Source organism: Benincasa hispida, chromosome 7 (assembly GCF_027475165.1).
Source record: "Benincasa hispida cultivar pf3 chromosome 7, pf3_genome.v1.1, whole genome shotgun sequence".
Classification (NCBI taxonomy): Eukaryota; Viridiplantae; Streptophyta; class Magnoliopsida; order Cucurbitales; family Cucurbitaceae; genus Benincasa; species Benincasa hispida.
In genome coordinates this window covers 3,666,962-3,670,130 of record NC_143484.1, presented here as the reverse complement: position 1 = coordinate 3,670,130, position 3,169 = coordinate 3,666,962, and the positions used below count along the sequence as shown (strand labels likewise).

The 3,169-nt window shown below is 40.6% G+C and overlaps 1 pseudogene; it reads left to right on the top strand.

The window, feature by feature from the left end:
- The first annotated feature begins 429 nt into the window (after positions 1-429).
- LOC150034846 (uncharacterized) lies at positions 430-1,318 on the top strand (annotated as a pseudogene).
- Positions 1,319-3,169: the final 1,851 nt, after the last annotated feature.

Below are 3,169 nucleotides of genomic sequence, written 5' to 3'. Positions count from 1 at the left end.
GAAAAGAGCAAGGCAATTAGACAATCGCAAGCTGATTCCCTTAGAGGTTTGGAAGAGCAGATTGAACAGCTTGCAATTGAGTTGAAAAACAAAGCGGCTGGTACGCTGCCTAGCAGTTCAGAAGCATCGAGGTCACGAGGTAAAGACCAATGTCACGCAGTGACATTAAGGAGTGGTAAAACAACAGCCCCTATGCCATCAGTACCAGATTCTACAATAGTACCAGTAGATTTAACTGCTGATGATGACCAATCAATCAGTAGTGGAAAAATTACCAGTTCAGAAGTAAGTTCACCTACAAAAGATGAAGCTCCTCAAGACTTGAATTCTAAATTAACGCAACCTCCAGATAATGAAATGCAGCAAAGACAGGGCCTTAACAAAAAGCCAATTCAACAAGAAGTATGGCGGGATCCTCCACTTTTCCCATCCAGGCTGAGGAAGAAAGACGATAGTAAGCAATTTCAGAGGTTCTTGGACGTTTTCCGACAGCTACACATCAATATTCCCCTAATAGAAGCTTTGGAACAGATGTCGAGCTATGTAAAATTTCTCGAGGATATTCTTGCTAATAAAAGAAAGATTGGGGAAAATGAAACATTTGCGCTAACATATGAATGCAGCATGTTGTTTCAAAACATATCCCCACCAAAATGAAGGATCTTGGGAGTTTTACATTGCCTTGCACAATAGGAGGTAAGATGGTCGAAAATGCGCTGTGCGATTTAGGGGCAAGCATAAATCTAATGCCCTTGTCGATCTTTAAGAAGCTGGAGATCGGCAACGCAAGATCAACAATGATCACACTGCAGTTGGCCGATAGATCGATACGCATCCTGAGGGCAAGATAGAGGATGTACTTGTACAAGTGGACAAGTTTATCTTCCCGGCGGACTTTGTTATATTGGATTACAAAGCTGACAGAGAAGTACCTATCATCTTGGGTCGCCCATTTCTAGCAACAGGGCGAGCACTGATTGATGTGCAAAAAGGAGAACTGACCATCAGGGTCGACGATCAGGAAGTTAAGTTCAACGTTTTCTATTCGTTGAAGTACCCAAGTGATGTGGAGCACTGCCAATATATTGAGGAACTGCGGGAAGAACCTTGGCACAAGTCCCTAAAGGAGCTGAAGGGAGAAGATTTTGGAATCGGTGCAATGTTGGAGGAGGATTGCACCGCAATTTATGTTGAATTAAACTTTGAACCACTCAAGTTATTTGAACAAACTTCACAACGCATCAAGCCATCTTTGGAAGAACCACCTGTGCTAGAGTTAAACCCATTGCCTGTGCACCTTAAGTATGCTTACTTATGAGGTAACAACACGTTACCGGTTATCATTTTTGCCTCGCTGAGTAAGGAGAAAGAAGACACACTTATACAGATCCTGAGAAATAACACAAAGGCTTTAGGATGGACCTTGGCAGACATTCGAGGAATCAGTCTGTAACACCCCGCACATTTTTTTTATATATAATAATGTAATTTCAGTAACATTATTATTTGGTAATTCAATAATTGCTTAGTCGGAGGGCATTTTTGGAATTTTGGATCTCAAGTATAAATGCGGGAATTTAAGTTTGGCGGAAAATTATTCAATTTTGAATTTCAATGTCAAAGTTATGGCAGAAATTAATTTTCCTTTCGAAACGGAAAGAATTTATTATAATTATACCTTCCTTTTTAGTTATTACATTTATTATTATTATTATTATTATTAAACCCCCACCAACCCTTCTTCTTCTTTTTCCTCGTACTGCACGACAACACCACCATCCCCAATTTTTATTTCTTCTTTCTTCCCAACCGCATGCCGCCTCCGTCCAAACCCACGAATGACACGCCTCCCCTCTTTCAACCGCAAGCATCTGTTCAGCGGCGTGCCTCCTAAGTTGACTCGACTCTCTTCAGTCGTCTGGGCTACGAAGCAGTCGCCACCACTCGATTCACGAGATCAGCCACATCTCTGATCGTTGAACCCCGACGGTATCGCTCGCCAACCTGCGCTGGTCTCCGTGGATTACAGGTCGTCGCCCAAAGTCTCAAGATTTCATAGTCACTTGCGCCCAGATCTAAAGATTCACAACCCGATAGCCAGGTCGCTCACCATCAGTCACGCAAGGGTGCTTTGAATCCATCGTTTCTTGTCGTTTGTGCTGCTAACAGTAAGGGTCGTTGGAACTTGTGGATTTGGGTAAGATTGTGCCATTTTTTTTAATTGGATTTATTGGCTAATGGTGTTCTGCTTCAATCTATTGACACATATTTGTTTGGGTTTTAAAAATCAAGTTTTGGAGAAGCTTTGAAGTTAAAAGTGTGCTGTCAAGAGGATTTGGTTGTGGTTTCGACAAGCATTTGGGTAAGATTATTGGGAATTATTTGGTTAATTTGGTTATTGGAACTAAGCTCTTTTATTAATTGCAATTCGGATTATGTTTAGGCCTAATTCAAGATCCATCTAAGCTAGGAGGAAGATTAATTTGCTTGTTGCTTAGACATAATTTTGACTTCGAGGTAAGTAATCTTACCACTGGAACTGCCCACGAGCCATGCTTTAGTTGTATGCTAGCATAGTGAGTGTATGTTATGGTAAATTATTAGCATGTTGATTGATAGTATGACTTGAATCAAAGTATGTTATGGCACGAGTTCTGAATTGTTTAAATACACACCTAAGCACTTGATCGTTAGTATGTGATGGTATGTGTTTTCATATGTCGACGTCTGATCTGTTGATGTTGAGGCATACTTGTATGTTGTAGAATTATGATGTAAGGTTTACATGAATGTTGTATAATATGTTGTTGAGGATTATGTGTATGTGATGGAGCCATGGTACCAAGGATTTCAAGTATGTTTTAGAATTGTACGGTGTTGATTCTTTGAACGTTGAGATTGTGTGAATATCCTCATTGATTAGTTAGATGCTCACCAGTTTTGTGTTTCCTTCAGGATTCACCATTTTGTGTTTCCTTTGGGATTCACTAGTTTTGTGTTTCCTTCGGGATTCACCGGTTTTGTATTTCCTTCGAGATTCACCAGTTTTATGTTTCCTTCGGGATTCACCAGTTTGTGTTTCCTTCGGGATTCACCAGTTTTGTGTTTCCTTCGGGATTCACCAGTTTCGTGTTTCCTTCAGAATTCACCAGTTTCGTGTTTCCTTCAG